The following is a 10911-nucleotide window of genomic DNA, read 5'->3' on the forward strand; positions in this document are numbered from 1 at the left end:
GCCACCTGGAAGGATAAGGCGTGGGTCTCACCCTTGGCTGATGCTTAGAATCACCTGTGATGCTTTAAAAAAAGCATCCTGATGCCCAGTGTGCACCCGGATCAATTCAGTCTTAGATCCCTGGGGGTGGAGCCCAGGCATCAGAATTTTCTAAAAGCTCCTCTGGTGATTTCAATGTGCAGCCAGGGTTGGAAGCCACTGGTTTACAGTATTTGTTCTTAAAGTGCATTCTGAGGACCATCTACACCCCAATCACTTGAGACACTAATTAAATATGCTGACTCCTGGGCCCCACACCAGTTTTTTGAGTCTAAATCTCCTGGGCTGGGCATAGGAATCCACATTTTTAACCATCTCCCTAGGTGATCTGAACGTGCACTGAAGTTAGAGACCATTGGTTGAGGGCTATGAATAAGCGAGGACAATGGCAATGATGTTTTTAAATGCTACAAAGTATAATATGCACAAATTAGGAAATATAGATAAGTAAAAATAGGAAGCAAAAAGATTTCCATACTCCTACTGCCTAAAGATAATTGGAGGCTCCCCTCGGCACCCACTCTAGAGAAAGGCAGGAGCCTCCCTCCCCAAGAGAAGCTGCCACCCATCGCCGGGCCGGCTGTAATCTGGGCTCTGTTCTGCTGGCAGGGTGGAGCCTGTCATCTGGCCTGGACAGAATTATTGCCTCAAATTACATGGTTGATTATCAATTACTTGTGTCCGTGTGAGAGCATGTGTGCGTGTGTGCATAAGCGTCTTTGCAAATCATTAAGGGTCGTAATTCTGGATTATCGTTGATTAACGAGAGGGAGGCCTGGTACCTCCAGCAGCCGGGATGGCAGCCCCGCAATTATGTCCCAGCTGATCAGTAATTGGCGCATCACAAGATGATTTCTCGCTCTCGGCTGCCTCCTCCCAGCCTCTCCTGCCGGCTCCGCAATTAGCGCCATTGCTCATTCCCTTTCAGCCGGGGCTGAGTTCAGGGACCTGCTTTCTGGCAAGTGGATGCGATGGGGCTGGCTTTGAAGACCACCACCCAAAGGGGGCAGTGATGGTGGTGTGGGGGGCTGTGGCAGAGGCACCATGGCTGGGGGTGGGGGTGGGGAGGGTGGAGCTGGCATGAACCTGAGCTTACTGAGAACTGGGGTGCCTGGGACTGTCTTAGCGCCTTCAGCATCACCCTTCCCACGAAGCCGTCTCCCACCACACAGACGGGGAAACTGAGACCCAGAGAATGAAAGTGACAAATTAGGGGGGAAAAATCCAAAACCAATAATTCAGAACAGCATGCAACACGAATCTAACCCCACAGAACCAAGGATAGAGCAAAGCTATAGAAGGAGCCCCTCCCATCATCACACCCATCCTTGGGAGGCTGTTAAGGTCTTAGTTTTCCTGAGCAATGCAAGCTTTTGTTCTCCAGACATTGCAAATAGAGACCCCAACTCCCTGGGCCAGGGGAAGGGGGCTTAGGGGAAGTGCCCTGAGGAATTTGTGGTGTTAATTCAAAGCAGCAGCATCACCCACCTGGATTGTAGCAACGGCCTCCTGTTCCCCCACTTCTACGTGGGGGCCCTCATATCCATCACACTGAAGACAGAGGGATCTTTATAATGCCCGATCCTACTCCCAGTGAGATGCCCTCCCTCCACGCCCTGTCACTCCCTGTCACCCTCAGAATAAAGTCTGGGTGCCCAGTCTCCTTTCTTGCTCCACCCTACCTGCCCTCTCTGCCCAGCACAGACCCCTCAGTGCTCTAGTGACCTCCCATCACCTGTCCATCACCCGATCTGATCCCTCTACCTGGAACCCCTTTCCCCTCCTCTCATTGTCTTTCACCTGGGCACACACCTGTGGGGGAGGCCATGATGCTTATGCTCATACTCAGGCTCCACTGCCCAGAAAGGGGTTCTGCCCTCACTGGAGACCAGCCGTGACAGAAGAAGAAACTTTAAGAATGACTTGACAGGGGTGCGAGAGGATGGGGAAGGCGGAGCTGTTCCGGAAACCTTCCACATAAAAGGCCCTCCCGTGGCTGCAGAGCCACCGCTGTTTGTTTCTGAGCCTTGCAGCTGTCTTGGCCATTTTCATTTTTATCTACTTAGGGTGGTCAGCAGGTCATGGCAAGCAGGAGACGCGATGCTAACGACTCCGGCTCCACGTGGCGACCATTCAGGAAAAAAGCTGCAATGTTCTCTCTGCCACATTAATCAGAGAAATACATCAAGAGCTGTTGCGTGGAGACAGCTTTCCTCCCAGTCCCTGCCCTGCATACTAATCACCACCCCCTCCTGGCGGTGAGTCAGCTCCAAGCCAGGCAGGCAGTGAGGGAAGGCCAGAAATGCCCGCCCCATGTGACAGCCAGAGGGGCAGCTGCCGTGCCCCCACCCCCCAGACACACACTGCACACTGTCATTGTGGCCCGGGCAGGTGGGGATAGCAAATTCTGGGAAAGTCCATCCAAACACAGACCCTGGGCTACTGCCTTGAGTCTAGGTCTTATCCAAGTCTACTGGAGGGAACTCTCCAGAAGCTGATCCCTGGACAGAGTCTGAGAAAAGCAAGAAGGGCCTCACTGCCAGCCACTTTGATAACAATGAGGCACAACTTTAGATGGTGAGTCACATGTGGCAGGCACACATGTAAGCCCTTTAGATGGATTACTCCGTTCATCCTCATACAGCCCTATGAACTGGGTACCGTTACAATTCCCATTGTGCAGATGAGCAGGGAGACCCAGAGAGGTTAAGTAACCAACCCATGGTCACCCAGCTAGTAATACCAACTAGGTTTGAATTCCCGCAGCCATACTTGAAACCACTCCCCTCCACTGCCCCTCATTGTGCTACTAAGGCTCAGAGTCACCTGAGCTGGGAGTAACGCCAGAAAGCCTCTGAGTGTCTCATGCGTGTATTCCTTCATTCACTCATTCATTCATATAGCAACTATGTTGAGCACCTACTATGTACAAGGCACTATGCTGGGCACCAGGGAGACAACGGGAAACAAAACAGACACAGGCTTGAGAGGAAGGCTGGCATCAGCTGAACATTTTCACACATTCACAGTAATTGCAAAATGTGGTAAGTGTCATGAGGAGAAGTACTGAGTCCTACAAAAGCATGTAGTAGGGGACAATCATCTCTCTTGGAAAGTCTGGGAAGGCTTCCAGAGGAACTGACAGACAAGGGAATGGCTTACACGAATGCTTCTCAAAGTGTGGTCCCTGGACCGGCAGCATGAGCATCACCTGGGAACTTGTTAGCAATGCAGATTCTTGGACCTCACCCCAGACCTACTGCATCAGGGGCTCTGTGGGCGAGGCTGAGAAACCTGTGTTTGAACAAGCCCTCCAGGGGATTCTGATGCATGCTCAAGTTTGAGACCCACTGGTTTGTGCAAAGGCCCAGAGGTGGGCAGGAGCAGGCACGCTGGGGCAACTGGAGGGAGGCTGCAGGTGATGGGGGGGCGGGGGACAGAGTGGCCCAAGATGAGCTGGACAGGGTTTGGGCTACCTTGGCCTTGTTGGCATCTTAAGCAGTGCAGCCTTGCATCAGCTCCCATCACCAAGAAGCCCAGCCAGAGGGCTCCTGGGTCCTGGGGACTCTCAGGAGTAGCAGGTCACCTGAGTGTCCAGTCTGGCTGAGGTGAGAGGACAGGGGTAGCTAAGCCAGATGGCTTCTAGAGGCCCTCGGTCACCTAATCTTGCCAATGTTTTGACTTTCAGGAAGCCCTGGTGAGATGATGAGTCCTCTTGCTGGGGAAGGGCCTTAGTCCTCAATGCTGGAAAAGGAACTTAGGATGGAAACGTCTCCTTATCCTCAAGAAGCATCTGGATCCCAGCTAGCAAGGGAGGCTGCATCTGCTGAGCAGAGGGTCACTAGGGGCCGTTTCTGCGTTTCTCAGGAGGCAACCCTGAAACACCACAGTAAAACATCACCAGCAGCAGGTGGCTATGACAAACTGGGTTGAGTGCTGGCTGGGTGTAGACATGGTAAGAAGCGGAAGTCAGGTTCATAGCAGGGGAGAGACTGGGCGAAGTTCCTTAAGTAGGACTGGACCAACCGGATGTGGTCACATCTGCTTGCCAGAGGTGTCAGCCCAGAAATAGGTCAGGGTTGGTGATGACCAACTCTGAGTCAGGTGGCATTTACAGAGTCCTGACCATGTGCTGAACACTGTACGAGGCCCTTTCACATATGCTCACTCTCAGAACTCCCAGGCTTTCCAATTCCTCCTCCCGTCATTCAGTCCACAGACACATGTCGATCATTTGTTTGGACGTGGTGTGTGTCAGGCGGGGTGGTGAGCAGGACAGATGCAGTCTTATCCTTAGGGGCAGCCTAGTAGGAAGCAGATAAATACAAATGTTCCAGGAAAGGAGCTACCAGGTGTTTTGGGGCCAATTGTGAGATTTCTGAGTGGTTTTTTTTTTTTTTTTTTTTTTTTAAATTAAGGAACACTTCATTTCTTCAAGTGCCTGTAGCAGGGAGAAAGAAACCAGGAGAAAACGCAGCCTGCTAGAGATACTGGCATTGGCTTTGCGCCCGGTTACTATCAGACATCACTGTAAGAGCGGGTTGGGAGGGTGGGGGCTGAACTCATCAGAGGATCAGGCACTCTGCATCTCTCTAAGGATGGCCTGGCTAGTGTTCACCGCCGCCCCTTCCCCAGCTGGCCCACCTCTCCATAGTTCTTTTTCACAAGATGCTCAGGGAATTCCTGCATCTGCCTGCAGAAGAAACACCTCTGTCTTCTCTCCTAGTGTGGAGTCCTGCAAGCCTGACATTGGAGGTTGCAGGCTTTGGGGAAAGGTAGGGAGCAAAAAAATTGAGCATTTAAAAACATGTCCTTATTTCTCTTCCTGGACTTCCCCATCTCCCCAACTGGCATCTGAACTTGTACTTCCCTTATACAGCTCTGAGGAAAGCACCATATGGTAGTTTCATCAGGCCCACAGACTGGTTTCCATCCAGCCCACTCTGATTTCTTCCCAGCCATGGGTCTGCAGAATGACCCATCATCCTGCATGAGGCACGTGGAGGAAGAGGGACAACAGGAACGGAGGAGACACGCAGAGCACTAACCACCGGCCAGGAGCTGTTCTGATCACATGTGCGTTGCTGATTGCAACAGCCCTGGGAGTACCGCATTCATCAACATCCCCATCTTCCAGGTGAAGAAACTGAGATGCAGAGGATTCAGAGACAGTCCCAAGATCACATGGCTAGTGGTGGCAGAGCTGGGATCTGAGCCACACACACTAACCATCAGACTTGGCTGGTTTGCTATGATGAAAAACCCAATCTTGGCTAAAAGATGTTGGCAGGAAGGGAAGAGAGTTTAGAAGAGGTCCTGCCCATTTGGCCAGGAAGGGGGGATGCCAGAGGAAAAGTTAATAAACCCATGAGAAAGGGTAAGGCCTGGCTGACCCGTCTCCAGCAGAGCAGGGTCTGAGTTTAGTAAGTGAAGCCAGCACAAGCCAGAAAGCACTGGGAGGACTGGAAAGCAAGGAGGCCCCCCTGGAGGCAGCCCCCTTGGAGAGCTGGTTAGGTAGCAACAGGAGCTTTTAGGAAAGTCTGGAGGCTGGTGCCCCCCTTGGGTTCCTTGCCCAGCTTAGGTCCTTATCACTGGCCCCTCCATCACTCTTTCCTCTGATCCCTGAGAGCGAATGACAAGCACACCCTCCCTGAAGCCTGCCCGGCAGTGAGGCTGTCCCGGGTGTGGTGAGAATGAGCGGCCCTTTGGGGTAGAGGGACCGGGGCACACGTCCTGGCTCCATGTTTGCAGGGCGGCTAAGTCACCCCCACTCCATGTCTGTGAGCCTCACTTACGGGATGGTGTGGTTAAGAGGTGTGAATGAGCGAAGTGTCAAGAACCTAGGCAGGCTCCTGGCACAGAAGTGTGTGACCTGTGTGTCCTGCCCCACTTCCCCGTCTTTCCTTCTAGAGCAAAGAAGGAAGCAAAGGCTGCCGGGCAGCAGGGGGCTGGGCCCTCAGTTGGCCTGGCTGACACACAGTCTCCAGGACAGACGGGCTCCTCCATCAGAGCAGAGCCCCGGAGAGCTGCAGCTCTGGCCCAGGCCAGGCAGGTCGAGTGGGCAGTGCCAGGCCAAGTAGGGAGCTGAGGGGCCCTGGCTTGGCACTGGGGATGGTCCTGCCCCGACTCCTTTCACAGCAAAGTTGCTTCCATCCAGAGGCCAGTGTTCTAGGATTTGGGGCCTGGCCTTGCTGGCTAAAGTCCCCATCGGCATGCCAGTGGGGCCCGCAGCAGGAGACAAAGCTGTTCTCTCCCCCTTTTCACCATCCTCTAGGATGGAGCCATCAGCTGGCGGGGGTGGGGGTCCCTAGAAAAAAGGAGCTTTAGCTGACACAGCTCCAACCCTCCAGCCCCCTCGGCCTTGTTGGGTGCCTTCCCATGTATCTCCCTGCAGCAGACCCGCCAGGAAGGGGCTTCACCCCACAGGCTGTCTCTGCAGTGTCTACCGGACAACAAGGCCAACATGGCTGGAGATGGGTCCAAAGTCCAGGGTGGATGCTGGGCTGCTATTGGTCCCCTCCTATGTCACAGGGGCCTCCAATGTGGGTCCAGGTAATGTCCAGCTCTCCCATCCTGGGCTTCTCCTTCAAAAGAAGAAAACTAAGGGACCTTGGAGGAACTCACTGTCCCAGGAAGTATGGTAAGGAGTGGGAACTTGCCAAAGGTTGTGCTGCATGAGGGAGTTAGGCAAGGAGCATGGAGGAAAGGAGGGTAGTTTTCTTTATATTAGATTTTTTTTCTCTGCATAAAAAACTGTGAACACAGAAGTAAAGAGAGAAAAAAAGTTCCGTTTTTCCCCCATCTCTCATCTATATCCCTACTTCCCCAGCAGTAACCTGTATTAGCAGTTGGCTCTGTATCAGCCCAGACTTTTTTCTGGCACTTACACACACACACATACCCCCATGTGTGTATGATTCCAGGATCTTTGTTTTTCTTTGCTTTTACATAAATGGGGTCAAGCTGACCATATTGTCCTGCAACTTTTCCCCCATAACCATATATCCTGGACACTTTTTCATGACCACATATATGGAGCATCCTCATCTGTTGGTTTTTTCCCCCCCGAATTTCTGCATAGTGTTGCACGTATGGATGTAACGCAATTGATACAACCACTCCCCTTCCACTCAGACGTTCCTCGGGGTCCCTGTTGCCAGCCCGATTCTGGGGAGCATGGATCAAAGGCTTTTATGGTAAATGGTGCTGCTGCACAATCTGGGGGTTTGCCACCCACACCTGAATGTTGTAGCCTCTCCCACCTCCCATGAACAGATAAGATGTCTCCAATTTTTTCCATACGAGCAATTCTGTAGCCAGCATCCACACCCGTGGCTCTTGGTGCACATATACAAGTATTTCTGTAGGCGTTGATACCTCGAGGCAGAGCAAGTGGGCCGAAGTGCCTGCATCCTATAGATGACAGACCCTGCCAAGGTGTGCGAGGGCACTTTCAGCCTCCTCCACCCCAGTCCCCCTAGCACATATCCATCATGTGGCTGCTGGCTGGGCTGGTGCTTCCAGGAAGTCAATTGTAAAGACTGGCAATTGTCAGCGGCTCGCACACTGGGGGCCATCCAGAGAGTAGCTTAAATTGTAGGAGAAAATCGTACAGGGCTCAAACCGCTCATAATGGAGACCCCTTGGTGACCTTTCTGGAGAAGTTAAAAGAACATAGGCAGACACACTCACCCTCCATCATCCACCACCAGTCCACCTGGCGGGAGCACGGCCCGCTGCCCTCTGAGAAGCCGATCCTCATTAGCAGGCCCGGTGGGAATTTGGGGGCCGGTCCAGGGCCCAGACCGCCGGCAAGGAGGCCGGCAAGGAGGCCAGCAGGGGTGCCCACTTCCCTGGAGGGTGGACCCAGTGGAGCTGCTCGAGGTCACAGTATCCACTGGCTTCTGTCTCCCCCTAGAGAGACCATCTGGCAGGCAGGCAGCGGTCCTCCAGGAAGTCCCCTCTCTACCCATTACCCCCGACCACTGGATCCTCCAGCTGAGTACAGCCCTCCTTCCTCCCCTGCTCAAACAGGTGTCGGCCCCACTGCCTCTGTGCTTATCATCCAGCCTGGCACCCTCGCCCCGCACCTCTGTGTGAAGGGGGCCCCTGGAGGGTAGTATGGGGGAGGAAGTGCCATGTGGGCAAATCCAACACGTTCCTTAACTGGGAGGGTGACTAGAGCAAACTTAACCTGGTTTCAAAGCAGCTACGTTTATAAGCCCTCACTCTCCACCCCTCGTCCCCATTCCTTCTGCTCCAGACCCCAGCCACCCACACCCACACCTGGCCCTGCACAGAAAACCTGGCCACAGCAATGAGCATGGGGAAATAGACAATCAGCCTCTATATGCTGTTGTCTCCCAGTCTCCAGGCCAGCCTATCCAATAATCATAAAAATAACTCTCGCTATGTCAATTGGGCACTCACAGTGCAGTGTGCTGAGCTTTATATATAATCTGACTTAATTTTCACAAACTCTAAGTATTAGGTACTGCTATGATATACAGGTAAGGAGAGAGGTTGGGTGACTTTATCCAGGTCATACAGCTGGTGAGCGCTACAGCCAGGACTGGAAGCCAGGTCCCCATCATTCTCCAAGGCTGTGTGCTACCCCGGCTCCCACTAACTTCATCCCATTCCTTCTTCTGGGGTGTCCCAAAGACCAGGTTGAGCTGGCACATTTCCCAGGGCTGCCCTCTGGGCTGGGTGGGGCTGCCTCTTCTGGTCCCTGGAGCTGTATGGGTTCCTGGCAGAGAAATGACCCTCACATCTCCTCCCTGTCCTCCAGATTCTCCAACTCTCTCCTGAGCAGACCCAGCCCCCTTGGGCCACCTGACGAGCCACCCTGCTTGCCAGGGAACACTGTGGCTGCAGGGGACCAGCTCAGCCCAAGGACCGTGGAACTCCGTATGGGCAGCACCTCCCCACCTGAGCCCAGGTGGGAGCTGGTTTCTGGGCTGCCCGACTGCAGGCAGGCTGGGAGGTGGGAGAGGGAAGCAGCCCCCATTGCTGCCCTTGTGTGTCCTGGGCCCACGGCTGCTACATCTCCCTCCTCCCTCCTTCCTCCTTGCTGGTTTCCAACCTACCCAGCTGCCAAGGACCCACCTCTAGTCCCAAATCCTGTGCAGGTGCCCAGGTCATTCTGGCTGCTGAGGAGAGGGAGGCAGAAAGACAGGGAATTCCTGACCACCAGATAACACCCTAGAGCCTGTAACATCAATGGAAATGAAGTATACTTATCTGTTGTTCTGAAAGATGCCCTCGTGTATTGTTTCATTAAAAAGGGGGGGGGGGAAGAAAGCAGGTTTTAAAGCTGTGTTACAGTAAGAAAACATTTTACAGTAAGAAAACATTTTATGAATAAAATAAAAGTATTCTCTATGTAGCTAAGCATTGAAAAAGGATATTTGCCAAGATGTTAACAGATGATTTTTGTTTTCTTCTCTTGGCTGATCTGTGTTTTCTATTTTTTTTTCAATGAATATCAATTACCCACATACTTTTAAAAAGCAATAAAAATAAACAAATCCCAGACTGATTGTACATCTTCCTGTCCTCATCCTGACCCCCAACAGCTCTCCTAAGAAAACTCACAGATCCATATTCCTGGACCTTCCCTTCTCCCTCTGGTCATTTCCACCTCTCAGTGATGTGTGCATTTGTGGGGGGGGGGCGGTCCCTTCCTGCTCCAGGAAGCCTTCCCTTGACTAATGGGAGGTGTGAAGGCTTCGCCCAGGGGGAGCTTTCTCACTGACCCAGCTCCGTTCAAAAGCACAGTGCCCGGAGGTTCTCTCTACGCCTTCCCTGGCTGCCCTTTCAAGGAGGAGGACATGCTTTGCTTTCTCCTGCATTGTTAGCTTTTGCCAGCTGATGCTGACTTCCTGAGTCCGAGAAGCTCAGAGGCAGAGCCTCCCCTGATTACGTGGACTGAAGCCCCAAGGCAAATGGCTCCACTGCTGAGAGCCGATTATGGCAAAAAAGAAGAGTGAGGGGAAAGAAATCACAGAAAAGAGGGAGCAGTGCTTCAGGACAGGGGCACGCTGGCCCCTTCCAGAAAGATCTGAGGAAACTAGCAAGGAGATGGTAAAGGAGCTTCCTGAGCATCTACGATATCTATACAGTGGACCCTCCGTAGACATGCCCTCGCCCTTTGTACATTTGAGGCAGGGAGGCACCTGGGCCTTGACTTCCTGCATCTCTGGTGCTTCACGCCACGTCTCCCATCAGAGTAGGTTCCTGAGAAGGTCTCTGGATGGAGAAATTAGCGTTGGTGGGCAGTGTCTTCTCCTCCCCCATGTTAGCCACTGCCCAGGCTCCCCAAGAGCCATAGACCCCCTTCTGCTCAGGAGCAGTGGCTCCAACCAAGCATTCTCCCAAGGGTGCTGGCTCTCTGAGCACCAGCTAGTTTAATGATGCAGTTGCTAATATCACTGTTCTGACCATTAGACTAGCAGCCATCAGAAAGGCAATCTAGAGGGCCTGGAGAGCTGCTGCAACCCAGCCTAACCCAGGGTTCCAGGGAAAGGAGCAGAGGATCTTGATCCCCATCTTCAAGTCACATTCCTGGAGATGGCCACCCCTAGAGGCCCAGAAAACAAGCGCCCAGCCCCGCCAAGCCTCTTACACACACAGGAAAAATGTGGGAGTTGGCACACCTATTTGGGAGGCAAGAGAGCCTCCCTGGTACTCTTCTAGCTTGTACCTAGCCACCTGGGTCACGTAGGCCTTGCCACCATACCCCACCCTTCTACTTACACTGTGTTATGGCATCAAGAAGGGTTTCAAAGGGCATTGCTGAAGAATGTTCAGTCCCTGGCAGCATCTCCTCCTTGAATAGGGGGTCTGGTAATGAGTTCCCTGCATGAGCAA

Source organism: Camelus ferus, chromosome 6 (assembly GCF_009834535.1).
Source record: "Camelus ferus isolate YT-003-E chromosome 6, BCGSAC_Cfer_1.0, whole genome shotgun sequence".
NCBI lineage: Eukaryota > Metazoa > Chordata > Mammalia > Artiodactyla > Camelidae > Camelus > Camelus ferus.